Source organism: Macaca mulatta, chromosome 1 (assembly GCF_049350105.2).
Source record: "Macaca mulatta isolate MMU2019108-1 chromosome 1, T2T-MMU8v2.0, whole genome shotgun sequence".
Taxonomy (NCBI): Eukaryota; Metazoa; Chordata; class Mammalia; order Primates; family Cercopithecidae; genus Macaca; species Macaca mulatta.
Genome location: NC_133406.1, coordinates 166,903,916 through 166,926,276, shown reverse-complemented (window position 1 = coordinate 166,926,276; position 22,361 = coordinate 166,903,916).

Genomic DNA, 22,361 nt, shown 5'->3' with positions numbered 1-22,361 from the left:
ATTCCACGTCTTTCATTCTTTTTAAGGTCCATGATATTTTGTTCATGAAGTAATCACTAAAATTTTACTAACATCTTCACCTCGAAAGTCTCCCTAATAGCTCCTCTTAAATATTAATTGGTATATTTTTCCACCCACCATGTATGTGGATGTAAAAACCGTTGTCTAAATACTTCAAATTTTTACCTAAGGTAACATTGCTAGGTTGACATCAGAGTAAAAACCAGCACCCACTTCACATAGTATTTGTTCAACACAAGTTGTTAATGAGGAGTAAATAATCATCCATCAATGTTTTACAGCATATCTACAGGGTGGTATGACACATGACACAGTAGCCTGATACCACTAAGCAATTCAGAAATTTATATGGTCTTAAATTCCTATAATCGTAGATAAACAATGGACTCATAGAGTTTTAAAACTAGAAGGGAATAGATATCATCTAATTAAATTACGCATGTTATATAAATATTCTCTGTGCATTTCTAATGAATAATCACCCCAGTCTACAATTTAAAAAAAATTCTGGTGTTGCTTAGGATATATTATCTTAGTTTTTGCAGTTGGCCATGGCCATGTGCCAATTTCGTGGATCCCAATTCTTTCCTGAGAGTCCCAACTACTGCCATGAAAGTACTCTGTAATGAATAAGTTACTTTTACCTAGTAGAGGCCATGATCACATAAGCCTGGATTAGTAAGGATTCTTTGGTCCTTATTGATAAATCCTTTTGGATAGCTTAGGGAAAATAGACTTTAAAATTGTTACTTGAGATCATGAAGATGACTTCTCCAAGGGAACAATTGTGAATTGTGGCCAAGTCTCCCAAACTGGTTTTGTTCAGTTCTGAAACTTGCCATATACCAGAAATGTTAGGGTTGGGAAATTAGGAGATCAAGACTTTGAATGAAGAAGTGATAAACAGTAAGTGCAGGACTATCAGATAGTAAGAACATTGAATTAAAGGGCTCAGAGAAAGAGATATTGGAAGAGCCTTGATCTTAGTGGTAACGTCTTAAATCCACAATCTAACCCAAGATAGAGTATGATGAGCATCCTGGGAGATGGCATGGAAATAGTAAAAGTCTGGCTGCACAATGTGGAGTTTCTTTCCTCTGACCCTGACTCCTAGGTTAATCCCGGCATCACCAATGAACTTTAGTCCTATAGCATGCTTACAGTTATCTTGAGACAGAAAAGTGGTTGAAGATGGAAGGAACAGTCATACAGATGGGGACTTGCCTAGTAAATGTGGACATGAAAGGGTCTCTCAGTACTCCTGTCAGGGGGGCTTGGGAAATGTGACTAAGGACAAATGTTCTTTAAATTTCTATGTTAATGCATAGGAGGGAATAAATCTCAATATTTAATCACAAAGACTTTAGACTTTGAACAACTTCTGTCTCTATCCATCAGAAGCTATGGATTCTAGGTCAAGTTACTTAACTTTTCTGAACCTTAATATCTCAAATATAGAATGGGACAACTACCTCATAAGGTTGTTGTCAAGATTAAATGAGATAATCCCCATACAGCAGTTAAAACTGGGCCTGGGAGGCAGTAAGAGCTCAATAAATGCCATCATTTTATGTAGAAATTGTGTACCAATGCCTCTACCTTCTATCCAATGTCTGTTTGGAGAAGGCTCTCTGGACTTAGGTTACCTGGCTTTAGGTCTGTGTTGCCAGTAGTCTTCTGAATATAGTAGTTCATTTATATTATTTTAGTATTGTAGTAGTTTCCTTATAAGGTGCTATTCTTCTAGAAATTAAGAGTGCGTTATAAATTCCTTCTAAAGACATAGCAACTATGGCTGTGTGGCAACTGCAGAATTAGACCTACATTGTTCTCAAACACTAAAATCAAATTAAGAGGCTGCACTATTAAAAGCAATACTTATTCAGCTCCTTTCCTCTTTAAAACACTTTGTAAACATTAACTAATTAATCCTCATACTCTTATGAGGTAGGTAAATAATTGTTAGCCCCCAGTTTGAGGAAATCAAGGTTAAGGTTAAGAGGTTTGCTTGCTCAGGGTAATAGAGTGAGGCAATATTTAAGTCCCAAATTAGAGGATTTTAGTTTATATTAATTTATTTTGGACACTGTATTGAATTCTAATGATAATTTATTATATTGTATTACCTTACACTATTTCTGTCACATAGCAGATAGCAAAACGCAATTCTTTCCTGAGTGAATGAAAATTGGTAGGAAAAACACCAGAACTGCTGGTATCCATAGCTTCTGAAGGGTTCCCCAATTTCCCTGCTTTCTTTTTGTGTCCTGCCTGAAAAATCACTGATTGCCTTAACTGCTCTGTAACCCAGTCAACTACAGGATTTTCCCAGCAGGCTTGAATCCAAACTAAGGCCTTGAACATTCCCAGGCACTAGGCTGTTGCCCAAAGCACTGAAATAAAGTGGCCCTGGCTCTAAGCCAAATTTCTTAAACTCATATAAACTCCATACCCTGATTTGTTCACTGCAAACACCCCTTTTCACTTGTCCATGGCAAGGATGTGAGTGCAGCACCTCTGTAAGTGTCCTTAATAAATGTTTTGCAATGGTGAATTTGCTCATGTCTAACTTTGGTGTCCACCAAAGAAAACCCCTTGTTGTTTGCCTGTACTTGTGCTTTCTGGTCTTCTCATCCTTTCTTCTCTCTAATCTCATATCATCATGTTCTCTGTGCCTTCCTGTAATCTCACTTTAGACAAACTTCTGGGAGCATGGATATATATTGCATAAAAGATTAGTAAGAAAGGTTAGTAGGTGTAAAGAAATTTTTTCAGCAGAAATTTCGTACATAGAATACATATATTTAACACTTTACACTACCTCTACATGAAGCCAACTGTTTTACTTCTTTTATCTGGTTACTTAACTAAAGAAATCATGCGAATTATTATTTTAAACATTGGATACAAGTGATATGACATGTTTTTGTTGCTCTACAAATGACTATTTGAATTCAAAGCTGGGGAGAAAATCGTGTTAAGTCTTTGAGGCTGTGTTAGCCCAGTAGTCACCCCAAGTCCTACCTAACCCTTAGGCTATATAAGTGCAATAAGAAGAAGAACAGGGGAAACTTTCAGAGCCGTGATTTTTTTTTTTTTTTTTTTTTTTTTTTTTGTCTTGTGGGGAATACCAAGCCAAATAAAGAGAGCTCAGAGATAATTCTTTATAAGAACATGTTGATTACAAGAAGTCTAGATTATCAGTCCCTAAAAATTGATGTTTAGATATAAAAAGGATATCAGTCCCTAAAAAAATGGTGCAATTATGTAGCAGCCTCTCTGATCTCCTTTAGTACTTACATTAATAGTAATGGAAGAGAATTGGAGAAAATCTGGGAGTAGAGGGAGCACACAGTAGAACAGTCTGCATTCCCACAGTTTGGCATGAAATGCATGCAGAGTTTCATATGAGCTAAGCAGATGCCATGCAGCATAGTCAGAGTTTAGCTATCTTGTTAATATTTCATCCATGAAAAGGGATCCTAACAGGAAGATGGTATGGGGTGAATTGGCCAGGATGGGATCCAAAAGGGTTTGAAAGAATAGAGACATTCTACAGGAACCTGTACAATGAAGAGATCCATTAAATGCATTCTAAAGAGCAAATGCATGCACCTTACAGGGTTTGGATGCTTACTATCAAGGGGACTGGGTGATATTAGAGCAGCAGCAGAATCAGTCAAGGACAAAAACAGCTCCAATTAAGTAAATCCCAAAGCACCAGAGAAGAGAAAAACGTAGGAAAAGGAAATGAAAAAAATAAAACCATAGCCCACTTCTTATCATAGCTGAAGAGAGGCATAGAAGTTCCTACCAATTACTGTGGTTCAGGGGTCCACAAGGGGACCCAGTCTCAAGAGATTTGTGTAGCAGTGCGAGTTCCCCCTTGCTGAGGAGCTCAGCAGATGTTCTTTACTGAAGACTTGCTTGATAACTTACTACATCAAGATGCTCAAGCTGAAGTTTGAGGAGGGCTGAGAAATGGGAAGAAATAATCACTATCTTGGAAACAATATTGGAGTTTCCAAACAGAGTGAAGTAGACAGGACTGAAAATAACTGGAAAATTATGAGATTTGCCTGAGACATCACAGCTGAAAGCAGTAATAGGAGAAAAATTATTTCATATTTGTGTGTCCACTGAATTCAGGTTATTCAATGAAGTGGTTAGAATAGTATTCAGTAATTATTGAAAAAAATTATTAACCTTTTTAAATATTTAATTCTCTAACATTATAGTTGAAGAGTAAGCAACCTATTATGTTATCCCTGAGAAATAACGATCTATTTCAGGTTCTTGATGACAATTGGCACGATGCTTTTTCTTATAATGATCCCTCATGACAATTGTTTTTGGTAATATCTGTTGTCTTAGGTATTCTGCCAGTAGTAAACATCTAATTGACTAAAAATAAATAAATAAATAAACAAATAAATGGTCATGCAATTTAAGATTACAATGACATAAACCTATATGGCTGTTTAGTAAATTATGAGCTACTTTTTTTCAGGAGCCAATAAAAGTATGCTCTCGAGTAACCCACAACCCAACAAGACTGCTTTAAAAAGTCTCTCATGCTGTCCGTATTCGTACACTTTCAATCTCCTGTCCTAAATATTTCAAGGACACAAGAAAATGAAATATAATACTATGTCATATAGAGTTCTCGAAGCCGTTGAGTCTGAAAGACAGTTTGTTATTGGTGCTCAGGATAAGATTATGGTATGTCTAGTGCCTTTGACCTGATAGTAGTTTTATAATCAGTGATATAGCTGTTTGCTCTGCTAAGTCAAAAATCTGTCTAAAATATCTCTATAATATTCCTGTTTGTTTTTTGTTCATTTTGAAATTGCCATTACATTTATCAGATATTCGCTCCATAGTAAAAATAAAGGAATCCAGCAACATAGTTAACTCTCAAAAGGTGCAATAACGTCTCTTCACAGCCACTGTGTTGACCTTACAGTGTCAGGCATACCAAAGGAGGATAGATTTTGATGAAAGTAGCAGTGATGGCACTTGAATAAATTTAAAAATTATGAGATATGGACAAGAACAAGCCTTTCCAGTAATCAAGCACATGCCTTATTATTTCTTAGCCCCAGAGTGATACAAGTTCAATGCATTCAATTTTAGAAATATAATTGCAGCAAATTCAAGAAAATACATATTTTATGAAGCAGTAAATAGAGCCATTTCTTTTCTTTCTCTGAATGATAAAAGGATCGGTGCTAGAAAACAGCTGCAACTCCAAAAAGATAGGCTCAGTAGCTCAGAATACACGGTTTGGATTTTTCTAAGTGGTCTAAATGAATAGCCAGTTCCATTTCTCTGCCCCCAGGAAAAGGATGGGAATGAAGGGTCCTTTCAGACAGCTGCAAATATGAATGATTAAAGTGGCTCAGACAATGGAAGAATGAAACCTGCATTTGCAGATGTCACCTTCAAAATAGTGTGGAGTTGACAGCATTGTTTTTATCTGCTCCTACCACCTAAGAACAAGCAAATTGATTTTAAAATGAGGAACCAATATATTCATTTTCCTGAAAAATACCAGCCATGTCTGGACTCTGTATTTTTGTTGCTTATCCAGAGGCTGATGCACTGCAACAGTATTATTTTCTATAACGATAGAGTTGATTTTCTCTTTTGCAGTCAATTGAATGCAAAGATATGTAAACACAGAGATTTTGATTCTTACGTAATTTCATAAGGTTTTAGTATCTCTCCAAGACTTTTTGTTTAAATGCACTTTTCTGATCTTCAAATTTATTTGGAATATTTTTCTTTTAGATTTCCGCATCTCTACTATGCCAACAGCAGCCCTTACTAACGAATGAGTAGGGATCCTCTGATTTTACAAATTTTAATTCTCACTATTTCTAGGACAAACAAGGGTATTTTGTGGGGTGGAGGGTAAGATGGTAGTGGCAGAAGGTATTTTCACCCTACTTCTTAAGGTATAGGTAACATTGTCTAGAACTATGTTTTCTGTGAATTCCTCATGTTTCATTATCTTAACTCACTTCTATTTCTGTTAGTCTCTGTTTTATATCCTACAGCTGGTTTTGTTATCTCCAGGCCCACACCGCATCAAAATAGCATTCAACACAGGCAACTGTATGTAATACAGTTTTAATGGAAACTAAGGTGTAATAGGTATATGCCACCAAATAGAATAGAAAGTTGAAAATTAGTTTCTTTTGCTGTGCAGAAGCTCTTTAGTTTAATGAGATCCCATTTGTCAATTTTGGCTTTTGCTGCCGTTGCTTTTGGTGTTTTAGACATGAAGTCTTTGCCCATGCTTATGTCCTGAATGGTACTACCTAGGTTTTCCTCTAGGATTTTTATGGTATTAGGTCTAACATTTAAGTCTCTAATCCATCTTGAATTAATTTTCGTATAAGGAGTAAGGAAAGGATCCAGTTTCAGCTTTCTACTTATGGCTAGCCAATTTTCCCAGCACCATTTATTAAATAGGGACTCCTTTCCCCATTTCTTGTTTTTGTCAGGTTTGTCAAAGATCAGATGGCTGTAGATGTGTGGTATTATTTCTGAGGACTCTGTTCTGTTCCATTGGTCTATATCTCTGTTTTGGTACCAGTACCATCAGAGTGAACAGGCAACCTACAGAATGGGAGAAAATTTTTGCAATCTACTCATCTGACAAAGGGCTAATATCCAGAACCTACAAAGAACTCAAACAAATTTACAAGAAAAAAACAAACAACCCCATCAAAAAGTGGGCAAAGGATATGAACAGACATTTCTCAAAAGAAGACATTCATACAGCCAACAGACACATGAAAAAATGCTCATCATCACTGGCCATCAGAGAAATGCAAATCAAAACCACAATGAGATACCATCTCACACCAGTTAGAATGGCAATCATTAAAAAGTCAGGAAACAACAGGTGCTGGAGAGGATGTGGAGAAATAGGAACACTTTTACACTGTTGGTGGGATTGTAAACTAGTTCAACCATTATGGAAAACAGTATGGCGATTCCTCAAGGATCTAGAACTAGATGTACCATATGACCCAGCCATCCCATTACTGGGTATATACCCAAAGGATTATAAATTATGCTGCTATAAAGACACATGCACACGTATGTTTATTGCAGCACTATTCACAATAGCAAAGACTTGGAATCAACCCAAATGTCCATCAGTGACAGATTGGATTAAGAAAATGTGGCACATATACACCATGGAATACTATGCAGCCATAAAAAAGGATGAGTTTGAGTCCTTTGTAGGGACTTGGATGCAGCTGGAATCCATCATTCTTAGCAATCTATCACAAGAACAGAAAACCAAACACCGCATGTTCTCACTCATAGTTGGGAACTGAACAATGAGATCACTCGGACTCAGGAAGGGGAACATCACACACTGGGGCCTATCATGGGGAGGGGGGAGGGGGGAGGGATTGCATTGGGAGTTATACCTGATGTAAATGACGAGTTGATGGGTGCTGACGAGTTGATGGGTGCAGCACAGCAACATGGCACAAGTATACATATGTAACAAACCTGCACGTTATGCACATGTACCCTACAACTTAAAGTATAATAATAATAAATAAATTAAAAAAAATAAGTTAAAAAAAAAAGAAAAAAAAGAAAGTTGAAAATTAAACATTAAATCTTTCAATTTTTCAAAAGACCCCAGGTTTTTCCATCAACTTGGTTCCAGCATTCTATAATGTCTCTCGGTCCTCACTTTCTCCTCTCTTCTCTGCTCTTCTTCACCTTCCTTACAAATTCTTGTTTATTCCTTATGCAGAGGTGTTCGGCTGTTTGTTCTTTGCCTTTCTCTAAAACACTCTGAAGTTCTCACCTTATCTTTCTAAGAAGACAAATATATATTGTTGTGAGTTTTTTTTTGGTTTCTGTTTCTTTTCTTCTTCTTCTTCTTCTTTTTGTTTTTGTTTTTGTTTTTGTTTTTGAGACAAAGTCTCACTTCATTACCCAGGCTGGAGTGAAGTGATGTAATCTTGGTTCACTGCAACCTCTGCCTCAAGGACTCAAGCAATCTCCCACCTCAGCCTCCCAAGTAGCTGGGAACACAGATGTGTGCCACCACACCCAGTTAATTTTTGTATTTTTTTGGAGAGATAAGGTTCTGCCATGTTGATCAGGCTGGTCTTGAACTCCTGAGTTCCAGTGACCTGCCCACCTCAGGCCTCCCAGAGTTCTGGGATTACAGGTGTCAGCCATCATGCCAGGCCGGACTATTGTTAATACAAAAATTTTCCTCATATCACACAACAAATAAGCTCTATCTCATACCATTCTGCTTCACTCTTGTTATGGACTGGGCTTTTTTTTTTTTTTCATCCCTAAATGACAGCAACCTGATTCGCTTCTTGGAGTCTTTGCAGTTACCATGTCTTCTTTTGATCATTCAACCCTAAATTATTTTCATGTCTTACATCATCTCATCATCTAAATCTCACCTCAAAAATATATTTTTAGAGATCAATCATTGACTACTCTGTTTAAGTTACATTCACATCACATACTCGCACTTGATTTTTAGGATATAACATTGTGTTTGTAGCACTTATTCTTACATAAAATTATTTTGGATGTAAGGCAGCAGAAACAATACAGACAAGGTTCTAATGTTACCACCACTACTAAAGTACTCCAAAGTCTCTGCTGTAGCACAAGTGACATCATGACGTCACCACCACGTGTTTCCATACATGAAACTCAACCACTCCTTCATGCCCATATCAGTCACTCTAGACCCAAATTCCTGTATGGGATTTCAGATTATTTTGGCTCTAGATTATGGGCCTTCACCTTGGCTGCCATGAGAAAATTCTCACTGGGTATCCCTTCTTCATTTTCAGTAGCTGATAGCAGAGTACTATATCTCACTAACAAGCTGTACAATAAGGGACTTCTCCCACAAAATAACAATGGTATTTAGATGCTAAGAAGCCAAAAAATGAGCAAGTATCAACAGGGGATATTGTAAGCAATATACAATGTAAAACAACATTCCTAAAATGCAAATAACTAATATACATGTATCTGTAATACATATACACTATATTGCTTTGCCTCTGAAGTTTCCTCTGGAAACAGTGAAGTTAGCATAGCAAATTTTCTTTTACTGCCTATTATATGATTAGAGGTGGAATAAGCAAAAAATAAAGCTAATTGTCCATAGTTCTCTGATAAAAATACTTAAGTGACTTCTGTCCTCATAGAATTATTACCTTTGGACACAAAATTAATTTCCTACATATAAAATTTAAAAGTAGAGGGCATTCTTCTTATTAAAAAATAATTGCCTTTTCTGTACCATCAAACAAAGAAAAATGGAACAGAGTCACTTTTAGAGTTTCAGGACAGTTTTTAGATGAAATTAGGCAAAAGCTTTTTCAAAATCTAAATTATAAAATCTAGAGCTCATATACATTATACACTGATGAAATTTGTGGATTGGAGCTATGCAAAAATGTTTAGTTCATGATAAGATTGCTGCAGTTACCTATTATGGAAATTCCACCTGAATAGTTCATTTGTATTCACAGAAGTTATGGAAGGAAAGAACTACACAATTACTAGGTCATTTAATCTGATCCCTGAGCAAGAGAAGGCTATTCTCTACACTGTGTTTTCTAGAATTTTGTGATGAGTACGTGATTGAGCCTAATTCTTGCCATTTTGCCGCAAATCTCTAAAGTTGTTTCTCATTCTTAAGCTTTAGAAAGATGAAAGAAATGCTTAAGCATGGACAAAGGAAATGATTCTCATTTGAGTCTCCTTTGTTTGTGATTTAATATATCTGTGCTGTCTAAAGTTATTAGATTATATGTATTTGAACAAAGATATCTGGTGTTTTATTATTATACCTAAAGTTACCATTCTCTATACTACAAAGTGAGGACAAAATGGCTTACTAGAAGTCCATTTTACTTATGTTGTAAAACCAGTTAACATTTATCTACTCAGAGTATTTTGTAATTTTTTTTGTTGTTGTTGTTTTTCCAAGTCAGTCTTGCTTTGTTGCCCAGGCTACAGTGCAGTGGCTCAATCTCAGCTCACTACAACCTCTGCCTCCCAAGTTCAAGCAATTCTTCTGCCTCATCCTCCTGAGTAGCTGGGATCACAGGCACATGCCACCATGCCTGGTTAGCTTTTGTATTTCTAGTAGAGATGGGGTTTCACCATGTTGGTCAGGCTGGTCTCGAACTCCTGACCTCGTGATCCACCCGCCTCGGCCTCCCAAAGCGCTACGATTACAGCTGTGAGCCACCACCCTTGGCGTAATTGTTAATACTGATAACATATTTAATCCTCATGACAAACCTAAAAGTTTGGTGTTTCTCTTCCCATTTTAGAGCTAAGATAAAAAGAAGTTTAAAAGTTAAATTATTTATTTAAGATTATACCACTAGAAAGTGGCAGAGCTGAAATTCAGAGCCAGGCCTCATTGTTTTCAGAGCCCATGTAACAGTCTATTAAGTTGATTTATTTTCAATAATATAATAAACATCTGGTCTCTGTTTGGAGTTTCCATTCAGTTGATGCTAAATCTATAGGTCTTTCTTTAGAATTTTCTAGCTCATTATAAGAGTGCTGAATTTATCAGACATTAGGAAAATCATAAAGGTAGTAAGAAAATAAGCAGCTCCTCATTTTTGTGTTACAGACTCTATAAATCATCAGCATATTGCTGGTGATCCTACTGGGGTTTCCTACAGCAGAACCTCCAATAGTTTTTCAAACCACATAGAAGTTAAAAGTGATCCTACCATGTGTTGTATAAAGTCTAATCATTTCAAAGCAGCTTCCACCTTACCAACCAACCTAGTAGTACTACTTGAATAATCCTTTATACTAGGCAATATGACCATGTCTGAGCCCCTATTTTTGGTCAAGTATTAAGGAAAAGAGTGAAGAAAAGGTGAGGAATAAGGGCAAGAGTTTCACAAACATCTCTTTGTCAAAAATTCACAGCCAGACTTTCTAATAATAACTTTAGGTATTTAGGTATATAAGGGGAGAGTCTGAGTATATATGCCTAGATGCCAAATAGGTATCTCAAAATCAGTATATCCAGAAATTTCTGATGACACTCCCTCTCCCCACCCCAAACTTCTATCTTTGACTTTGCTCCATTTTACTTGATGACTACTCCATCCTCCCAGTTGCTCTGGACAAAATCCTTTGGTATACCTGGGACTATTCTCTTGTCTCCCATACCTTACATCCAATCTGTTGTAAGCTCTGGAGGGTGTACCTTTAAAATATATAAAGTTGCTTCAAAGTAACTCAGGAATTGGGGAGGAGGTTGAAAGTTGATGGGGTATAGACAAACAAGTTTATGTATGACTTGATAATTGAGCTGAGTGGCAGCTACATGGAAGTACTTCCACTTAACTTTTTAACTATCTGACTTTTTCATAATGTATATGTATATAGAAGTGTATGCATATTTCTCTTTCAGAGAGAAGAAACAGAGATATAGTGAGAAACAGAGATAGTTCAATTTGAATCACCAATAGCATTTTGGGGAAAAATTACAACAGCCCCTTTGATCCCTAAAGTTTATTTTAAATAAAACAGTCAGAGTAGTATTTTTAAGTGTAACTTTCTGCTGAAAAGCCTGCAATTGCTCTTCATTTTACTCAAAGTGAAAGTCAAAGTCTTTACCTGGCTCTCGTTTTTGTCTTTCTCACACATTCCTTTCCCCTTTCCCATCCTACTTCAGTCATGCTAGCCTACTTGCTCTTGCTTTCTCAAAACAGGCTCCTTACTTAGAGTCCCTGATTGACAGTCCTTTGCCCCAGAAAAGCTTAGCCTGTGTATCCTCAAGGCTCTCTCCTTTACTCCCTCCAATGAGATCTACCTTAACCAGCACACTGCATGCCACCTCTACCACTGACACCTCCAATCCCCGTTACCCTGCTCTATATTTTCTTTTGGCAGTAGCAATAACCATATTGTAACTTACTATGTGTAATGATATAGCTATGTAGTATATATTTACGTTTATAGTTTTTCTCCTCCTTCTAGAGTATAACTTCCATGAAGACAGAAACGTTTGGATCATCCTTGTACCCTAAGTACAAGGATACACTTGATAATTTTTGTCAAATGAAAAGCTAAATGAAAGATCCATGGAGACAGTTTGGTTGCTTAAAAGCACCATTAAAAGAAAAATTTGAAAAGTCACCTGAAAGAAAGATAGTATCAGCTTTAACCTTCCCCTAAATAAGACAAACAATTTACCCATTGCTCTTCTTGATTTTACAAGAAGTGATGTTTGAAAAAAATGGAATGTTTAATTAAACTTTATGACGGCCAAATTATTTGGGGTCCAACATTTGATCATATTGTTTTATACTCTGTATAACATCATAAAATATAAATGAAGCCCCAAACATGAGGCACAATGCTACTTAAATATGTATATCTATTTTATAGTACTTGAAATATAATTTTATTATTTTTCAGTAATTGAAGATTATGAATATTTTACATTTGTTTTTTATCACATATTGTTGAGTATGCCCCTGGTTTGTTTTATGTTTAATAATCAGAAATTAACTCTTTCTTTTTTAGTTTTGTAGCATTGATTTCAGGGAAGTCTATATTTTTGCCTTCTAGTGACCTGATTCATAACAATGTTACAGGATGCACAATTATATGAATCAGGCAGGCACTTTTGAACCATGTTTGTTTTTCTATCATTTAATTTTAGCATTTGCTGTGATTTTTGGAGATACAAATTACATATCTTTTTGATAAAGTTATCTGAATCCTCAAGCACATGAAAGCAATTTTACCCCATATTCTCATTATGCACTGTTTTTCTTTGTCACTAAAAGTCATCTTGTTTTATTATTACATATTGCTATTATGTAATGATCTCTAAACAAAATCTAAGAATGTGCTTAAGGTGGAAAAATTTAGGTTGGAGAATAAAATAGTAGAAACTTATGTTTCTTATTATTACATTTAACTAATTTTTAAAGTTTTTAAAATCTAAATAACATAATAACATAATGTATTGCCACTGGAATTGTTATACTATTTATAACAAACTAAAACAAATAAGAGAGACATGTAGAACTTTTAATGGTGATGTGCAACAGTCTAATTATTTTGAAGGCCTAAGGTTTAGAATACTTAAGAATATATGAATAAATGTGGGTTCCAGTTATCTAGTCTGAGGTTGCAGCAAACCAACGCAAAATTTAGTGGTTTAATACAATTTTTTTCTCACAGTCTGTGAATCAACTGGACTCAGTAGGGTGGTTCTTACGAGATTACTGTTGTAATATGGCTGGTCTTGTATTATTAAACTGAATTAGACTAAGTTATCTGAAGGATAGACTGGAAGGACTCCCATGTTGACCTCTTACCTCACATGTCTGGTTCCATACCACTCCTCCTGCTGCCTTTGTCTCCAGTAGGTAAACATGAACTTACATGGTGTATGCATCTTCCAGAAGCAGGTAACAGAAACTGCCAGGGCCCTTAGAGGCTCTTAGAAAATAGACTCAGAATGTGCACTGATATGGTTTGACTCTGTGTCCCCACCCAAATCTCATCTTGAATTGTAAACCCCACATGTCAAGGGAGAGACCTGGTGGGGGGTGATTGAATCCTGAGGGCAGATTTCCCCCTTGCTGTTCTCATGATAGTGGGTGAGTTCTCACGAGATCTGGTGGTTTGATAAGTGTCTGGTGCTTTCCCCCTGCTCTCTCCCCTCTCCTCCCACCTTGTGAAGAAGATGCCTGCTTCCCATTCACTTTCTGTCATCATCGTATGTTTCCTGAGGCCTCTCCAGACATGAGAAACTGTGAGTCAAATAAACCTCTTTCCTTTATAAATTACCCAGTCGCAGGCAGTTCTTTATAGCAGTGTGAGAATGAACTAAAATGTGCACAGAAGTGACAGGACAGGCCACATTTAAGGGCTTGACGAAATAGACTTCACCTCTCATTTGGGGTCTTATAGTGTACTGTGAGTCACAAGATTGATGGCAGACTTATTGTAAATAAGCTTTGTAAATAAGCTACAATTTATACTTGTGAAATTCACTTATACTTCATAAATCAATTTTTCTCAATTGTAGAGTGGGAACAATAATAAAGTCTACTTCTAGCATTGTTGAGGGCTAAATGAGACAATGCTTGTGCAGTCCCTAGCACTGTGCCCATAATACAAGCTCTAAACAAATTCCAGCTAACATTACCATCCTTTCCTATGGACCTGAGACTTCCTTAAGGACAGATACTGCCTGTTTTCATCTATATATCTAGAAATAACACAGTATCTGATAAATTGGAGACCATTAATAATCATTAAATTAATTAATATATAAATAAATGAATGTTAACCTCAATATTTCTGGACCACAATGCCACATAGTCTGTGTACTGGCATCAAGTGGAAAAATCTTAAGCAACCTGGGTCCAAAATTGTATGTTCAGTTTTGTCTTTCCTAAATTAACAATCCTTAATAGAATGGTTTACTATTGCTTTGTTTCATATAGACAGAGCCTCAGGGTGACAGATTAAAATATCTTCCCGTACAGTGAAAAATATCTGAAGCCAGAAAATAAATATGGGCACACCTTGTTTTTATTGGTAGACTAAGTAAAAGAGCAGTACATAAAATACTTTCAAACAACTCAAATGCAGGTTATATAAATGATCAAGAGGAACAGAATTGCAAATCATCATGGGCTGCAAAGTACAAAGGTCTTCAAATTATTTCTTATTAATTTATAAAGTATGGATAATAGACCATATCCAGTAAGGAATAGCTTTTCAGATAGACATAGACAATCTCTTAAAAACCAGTTCACGATTGAGAGGAGCACAATGAGAGAGGAGCTTGAAACATCACCTCCTCTGCCCACAGAGTATTCTGCCACATTTATGGTTCTGTTCTCAGATCAAACCTGAGTCTCTTGCTATATCCTGGTTGTAGGATCTATAAAACTTCCCAAGTATCCACCCCCTTATTATTTCAACCTCTGTTTGCCAAAGTGTATTAAATGTATCAGAACTTAGCACATGGTCCTTCCAAGCCTTTAAGCTCAGGTTATGACCCAGTAGTCATCTGAAAAAAAAAAAAAATACAATTATAAATATTTTGGAAACCTTAAAGATCAAATAAACTGATTTTGAAACTATGCTAACCACTATGTATACCTTTGTTATCATCGGGGAATATTATCTATATTCTAATCATTTTTCTTTTTGTTGTTGGTGGTGGTGGCGTTGTTTTTAAGATGGAGTCTCACTCTGTTGCCCAGGCTGGAGTGCAGTAGCACCATCTCCGCTCACTGCAAGCTCTGCCTCTGAGGTTCACGCCATTCTCCTGCCTCAGCCTCCCGAGTAGCTAGGACTACAGGAGCCTGCCACAACACCCAGCTAATTTTTTTGTATTTTTGGTAGAGGTGGGGTTTCACCATGTTAATCAGGATGATCTCGATCTCCTGATCTCGTGATCTGCCCACCTTGGCCTCCCAAAGTGCTGGGATTACAGGTGTGAGCCATCAGGTGCCCGGCCTCTAATCATGTTTCTAACCAACTTATAGAATATATATATATATATATATATATATATATATATATGAATACATCCTCTCCAACACACACACACACACAAATGTTTTAAAGTAAGCACTGCCTTTTTCGAACATCTATATTTCCTCATAATAGAGTTTATCTCCTTGATTGGCAATAAAATAAAAAGTACAGTCATGCACTGCTCAACAGAAGAATATGTCTCTGACTTCCTTTTTAAACATTATTATAAAAATGCATTATTTTAAGTTCTTTACTTTTGTATCTGTATTGGTATACTTACATCAAAATTATATATTTGATTATTTTTTGTAGCATTTAAATATGAAAAACACATTAGAATATATATGTTTTCTAACAGTTGTCTTAATGATCAACAATGTATCTAAACACAGGTTTAATAAAATGACAGTATAGTCAGCATTAAATAAAAGGGGTAGAAGTATTGACATCTTAAAAAATGTATGGATAGTTTTTACCTGGTGAATAATGATAATCAGAATCTTTTGTTTCCCTTAATGTAAAGTTAAAGGGATATAGTTCTGAGACACTGGATCTTGTGGAATTTCTCAGCTCTGGATTGTTTATACTTACTGCCACGCAGTCTCACCAGATAAAAGTAAGGGTGTGAAAGGCCAAGTATTTGGGATAAGTATTATTTAAGAACTGAAGCCACTTGACCTACTGATTTATACAACAATGATAATTTGAGTATATTGACAATCTGTACTTCATTAAGAGAGTAATGTTATTTCAACTCCATTTAACTTTTGCAACTCTGAATTTTCTTTTCTACAAGAAAATGGGCTGCCATGGGAGCTTTCATAGGTCCTGACTGAATGAGTAACTCTTCTCATTTATACTTGTCATTAAGGGTCAGAGAATCTTTTCAACATAGACTAACCCACCAGGACATATAATTAGAGCCATAACATGGTTTGTGTCAAAATTAATTATACTTAGTGTTTAAAACAATGCGTCCTGAAGGAAGAGATTATATCCGTTTAGTTTGTCATAATTTTGAGGATGCACTTGATAAATACTAATAAACTCTTTTTCAGAGGAAGATTTAAAGATAATTGTACTTGGCCAAAGAAGGGTAGATACATGCCATTTATGTCATAGAAAAAAAAATAGGCCTACTTCTAAACAACATTGAATGTAGACTTCATTGTGTGCTTTGTGCAAGTGTCCAATTTGACACAATTTTTTTCCCCTATTAAGGGTAGATTTTCTTATTGAAAGAAATATTTTTAGAAATGTGAATGGTTGTAGAGTATTACTCATAGGAATTAAAAATGTCTTTTCTGCCCAAGGCAAAATGACATTGCTAATTCTATCATAACTCTAAGCAATTATAATATAATAGTAATTGTATGCCTGAAGACGAATGTAATAAGTAAAGGATACAATGGTTGTTTAGAAATACACACACACACGCACACACACAGACACACTATTTTCTTTAAAATATTACATGTTTCTCTTGTAGTCCTGAAGGACTATATGGTACCATATTTGGCTTCCAAAGGTGTCAATAAGTCATTGTGCTTTCACTGCCTGCAGAACGAAGAGTACAGAGTGATCATTTTTAAGGAGATTACACAGAAGCTACACAGATCACCTCTCCTCACACTCCATTTGCTCATACTTAAATAAATAACCCCTTATAGATTTAAGAGAGACTAGAAGATACAGCCTGTACCTAGGGGAGTAAATTAATATGTGTGGTTAATATTCTAAAGGTCCTATTACCAAATAAAATAAGAGATATTGGATGCTGAGGCACGTTTGTAGTTTATACCTTATGGAAGTTAGAAGATTTTTTGACTGCTAAGTATCTGTCCTTTTTTCAGCATTCCAAATTTCCTCTGTGCAATCTTGCTTTTTCCACTTTTTCTCTGGAAGATTTCATTTGATTTTCATTACCTGATTGCAGGAGTGGAGCATTTTACCTAGGTCTATCAATTAGAATGATTTTATCTTGAGGGCCATAGTGATTGATTCTGCAGTGGGTGTTAAACTGACTTAGGTTCAAATAAATACTCTTTCATCGTTGACAAGAACTAAATTCTTTTCCATTTGAGATGACCATGAAGCATGATTGCTTTGGTGCTATTAGGGGCCATTTAGCCATAACATGGAGCCTAACAATGAAGCCAATACAGAGTAAAGCCAAACCAAACAACAGAGATAGACAAAGTTTTAATTACCTTCTATGAGCCCTGTAATCAATCCTTTCAAAACTAATATTTATCTGTAGACATTTCAGCTATATAAGTCAAAACATACTTGTCCAAGACTTAATTGATAAAAAAGCATTATAAGCAAGCACATAAGTGGAAGATAATTAATTTTTTGGTAAGTTTTTAGATGATAACTCTAAAATATAATGGAGTAAACTAAGTGTTTACCCCATAAGCACTTTTTTCAATTATGCAGAATTTTGAAATTTTTTTCATGGGTTATCCTAGTTCATCTGAGCTGCTATAACAAAATACCATAAACTGGCTAGCTTATAAACAACACAAATTTATTTCTCACAGTTCTGGAGCCTGGGATCTCCAAGATCAAAGCATCAGTAGGTTCAGTGTCTGGCGAAGGTCTGCTTTCAGCTTCACAGGCGGCACTTTCTCTGTGCGTCCTCCTATGGTGGAAGGGGCAAAACAGCTCCCTGAGGCCTCTTTTTTTTTAATATTATTTTATTTTTATTTTTTATTTTATTTTTACTTTATTTTATTTTTCATTCTTCTACCTTTATTTTAGGTTCAGGGGTACATGTATGTGTTTGTTACACTGTAAATTGTGTGTCATGGGGATTTGTTGTACAGATTATTTTGTCACCCAGGTAATAGGTAGTTTTCCAGTCCTCACACTCTTCCCACCCTCCACCCTTAAGTAGGGCCCAGAGTCTGTTGTTCCCTTTTTGTGTCCATGTATACTCAATGTTTATTTTCACTTATAAGTGAGATGTGTAGTATTTGGTTTTCTGTTCCTGTGTTAATTCGCTTAGGATAATAGCCTCCAGCTCCAATCATGTTACTGCAAAAGACATGGTCTCATTCTTTTCTATGGCTGTGTACTATTTGATGGTGCGTATTTACCACATTTCCTTTATCCAATCCACCACTGACGGGCATTTACATTGATTCTATGTCTTTGTTATGGTGAATAGTGCTGCAATGAACATAATGCATGTGTCTTTATGGTAGAATAATTTATATTTCTTTGGGTATCTACACAGTTATGAGATTGCTGGGTCGAATAGGAGTTTTTGTTTTACCTTCTCTGATAAATCTCCAAACTGCCTTCCACAGTGTCTGAAGTAGTTTACATTCCCACCAGCAGTGTATAAGTGCATTGCGTAAATCTAACTAAAAATGAAAAACATATGATTATCTCAATAGTTATCTATGTAGATATCTATTGAAATATTATCTCAATATTTCATGCATGAAAAACTTTCAGTAAAATTCAGTGACACTTTATGTTAAAAAGCCTCAACAAACTAGGCATTGAAAGAATGTACTATTGAATAGGCAAAAGCTGGAAGCATTCCTCTTGATAATTGTAACAAGACAAGAATGCACACTCTCAACATTCCAATTCAACATATTACTGAAAGTCCTAGCCAGAGTAATGAGGCAAGAGAAATAATATACATCCAAATAGGAAGAGAGGAAGTCAAACTCTTTGCAGATTATATGATCTTATACTTAGAAAGCCTCACAGTCATTGTCCAAAAGCTCCCAGAGCTGATAAACAACTTCAGCAAAGTTTCAGGATACAAAATCAATGCACAAACATTAGTAGCATATCTAGACCTCAACAACATCCAAGCTGAGAGCCGAATTAAGAATGCAATATGATCACAATAGCCACAAAAAGAATAAAATATCTAGGATTACAGCTAAGCAGGAGGTAAAAGCTCTCTACAATGATAGTTACAAAACACTGCTGAAAGAAATCAGAAATGGCACAAACAAATGGAAACACATTCCATGCTCATGAATAAGAAGAATCAATATTGTTAAAATGGCCATACTAGCCAAAGCAACTTACAGATTCAATGCTATTTCCATCAAACTACCAATGACATTTTTCACAGAATTAGAAAAAAAGATTCTAAAATGTATATGAAACCAAAACAGAGCTCGAACAGCCAAATCAAACCTACAAAAAATGAACAAAGCAGGACTCATCACACTACCCAACTTCAAACTGTACTACAAGGCTACAGTCACCAAAACAGCATGGCACTGGTACAAAACAGACAAATAGACCAGTGGAACAGAATAGAGAACCCAGAAATAAAGTCATACACCTACAACCATCTGATTTTTGACAAAGTTAACAAAAGCGAGCAATGGGGAAAAGAATCCCTATTCAATAAATGGTGCTGGGATAAGTGGTTAGCCACATGCATAAGATTGAAAATGGACCCCTTCTTTTCTCCATATATAAAAATCAAATTGAGATGAATGAAAGACTTAAAGGTAAATCCTTAAACTATACAAACCATAGAAGATAACATTGGAAATGACATTTGATGAATAAAAGACTTAAAGATGAAACCTTAGGCTATAAAATTCGTAGAGGATAACATTGGAAATGACATCTTGGACCCAGGTCCTGGCAAAGATTTCATGATGGTTATACCAAAATCAATTGCAAAAAAAAATAAAAATTGACAAATAGAAACTGATTACAGAGCTTCTGAAAGGCAAAAAAAAAAAAAAAAAAAAAAAAGAAATAAAGAAAAGAAAAAAACACAACAACAAAGAACAACACAACAACAAAACCCTATTACAGAGTAAATGGGCAACCTACAGAATGGGAGAAAATATTTGCAAGTTCTGCATACAACAAAGGTCTAATGTCTAGAATCTAAAAGGAACTTAAATCAACAAGCAAAAAGCAAACCCCACTAAAATGGGCAAAAGATGTGAACAGACACTTCTAAAAAGGAGACAAAGAGGCATACAACAAGCATATCAAAAAATGTTCAACATCACTAATCATTACAGGAACACAAATCAAAACTACATCTTACACCAATTAGAACGACTTATTATTAAAAAGTAAAAAATAACAGGTGCTGCCAAGGTTGTGAAGAGAAGGGGAGGCCTCTTTTTTTAAGAGCACTAATTCCATTCATGAGGGTTTCAACCCCATGACATATAATCACCTCTCACAGGTTTCATGTCCCAATTCCATCACTTTGAGTGTTTGAATTTTAACATATAAATTTGGATGGTGGGGTCAAAACACAAATAGACCATAGCATGGGTAATAAAAAACATTTTCAACAATGACACTTCTAGTTTACCTTATATGAACTGGCAATATTAAAATAGTAGTTTTCTAAAGTGCTTAAATAAAATGATTCTTTTTTTTTCTCATATTAGAAACAATTCTATGCTGTTGCAGCATATAATACAATTATTTTAAGATTTAGCTCAAACAGAAAAGTAAAATCTCTTCCAAGAAGTTTCATTTGACTTTTCTTGTTACTTAGTTATCTTATCTTTTCTGTGATCAATGTATACCACTGTCTTGTCACTCGATTATATGGAAATTACTTGTTTAATTGCCTATTTTTATCACTTCCATGTGCTTAATTCATCTTCATACTCTCAAGGCCAATAATAATGCATGGCACATAGCAGGAATTCACTAGGTTTTAACATAGACTGTTTTTGAAGCTGTTTTAGTTTCACAGCATAAAAAACTGAGCAGAATATATAGACAGCACCTATACATATACTCCCTGCCCTCACATACCTACAACCTCCCTCACTGTCAATTTCCTGACACTTCCAGAGTGTTATTTGTTAATAATGAACCTACTTTGACACATCGGGATCACTCAAACTCCATACTAGACATTAATTAGGGTTCATTCTTGGTTTTGTACATTCTGTGAGTTTTGACAAATGTATAATGACATATATTCACCATTATAGTATCATATGGAATAGTTTCACTGACCTGAAAATCAGTGCACCTCTTCTTCATTTCTTCCTCCTCCTAACACCTAGCAATGACTGATATTTTTAGTGTCTCTATAGTTTTGCGTTTTCCAAAATGTTATATATTTGGAATAATATAGTATGTAGCCTTTTCAAGTTAGCTTTTTTCATTATGTTATACTTATTTAAGATTCTTCCATGTCTTTTCTAGGTTAGATAGCTCATTTTGTTTTATCGCTGAATAAAATAATTCATTGTCAGGATGTACCACAGTTTCTTTATCCATTCACCTACTGAAGACATCTTAGTTTTTTCCAAGTTTGGGCCTTTATGAATAAAGTTACTATTAACATCCATATAGAGGTGTTTGTGCAGATATAAGTTTGCAACTCCTTTGGGGTAAAATCAAGGGGTGTGATTGCTGGATCATATATAAAGAGTATGCTTTATTTTGCAAGAAACTTGCAACCTGTCTTTCAAGTGGCTGTTTGCATTACCACCAGCAGTAAGTAAGAGTCTCTCTTGTTCTACATCCTTGCCAGCATTTGGTGTTGCCAGTGTTTTGGATTTTAGCCATTTTAAGAGGTGTTAGTGGCATCTCGTTTTTGTTTGCAGTTCCCTAATGGCATGGTATTGTGTATCTTTTCATATGTGTATTTGCTGTCTTCTTTAGTAAGCTGCAGCTTGCTCATACCTTTTGCTCATCTCATTTTTAATTCGGTTCATTTGCTTTTGCATTGTTTTAAGTGTTATTTGTGTATTTCAGATAACAGTTCTTTATCAGATACGTCC